This window comes from Verticillium dahliae, genomic scaffold, assembly GCF_000150675.1.
Source record: "Verticillium dahliae VdLs.17 supercont1.22 genomic scaffold, whole genome shotgun sequence".
NCBI lineage: Eukaryota > Fungi > Ascomycota > Sordariomycetes > Glomerellales > Plectosphaerellaceae > Verticillium > Verticillium dahliae.
This window is the reverse complement of record NW_009276918.1, coordinates 361,473-362,355: the sequence shown is the minus strand read 5'-3', so window position 1 is coordinate 362,355 and position 883 is coordinate 361,473.

Here is an 883-nt window from a genome sequence, read left to right as displayed (position 1 = left end):
CCCCCCCCCCCTCCCCTATTCAACTTTCCCCCTTCGATTTGCGGGAGGGGCGCGCCAGAGTACGATGTCGTTCTTCATCCGATCAGGGTCTCTGGTTGCTGGCCAGTTGGTAAATAATTCGCTTCTGTTTTTGGGAGCACCTTTCGGCATGTTCAGCAGCTCCTCTCCTGAACCGGGCAAGTGTCACTTTTCTCGTAAACACAACATCACCCCCTCCAACTAGATTTTCTCGTTTGCCTGCGCGCGTTGGACTCTGGCCAAGAACCGCCCTACTGTCCCTTCGGACGGGTGAAGAGAAGAATAACACCAAACCCCGAGACCATCGAGAAGAAGGGGGGATGGACGGAGACCCTGCCGTGTCGTCCACCTCGTCTCGAGAGGGTGGGGACCCGCCGAACCCCATGATGTGCAGCCAAGCCAAGGGAAACGCCTTGCCGCTCCTGGTCAACACCCCCTCCAACACCCAAAGGCGCCCTTGTTCCCTCGTGCCGCTGCCCCAGACGGACGTCACACCTCCACGGCACAGGCGCGTCCTGCCCACCCCCCTCTATCTCTTCGTCCCGTGCATAGTACACCCAGGCCCATGATCGCATGCCATCCCATGCCACTCTCAAGCTCGTTCCTACACACCATCTTCTCCTGCCCGCTCCCCTGGCACCTTTTGACAGCGTGCGTCTGTCGACTCGCCTGGACTCAATGCGAAGAGCCCATGACCTGCCGAGGAGACAGCATACCATGTAAGGTAAGACCATATACCATGGAGCACTTCGCTGCATATGCTTGTACGATGTGCGGCTTGCCGGTTTCCGACGAACGCGTCGAAAGATCCAGACGCGTCTTGTAATGCTATCTGACCTTTACGGAGCGTCTGGACGCCCGATCC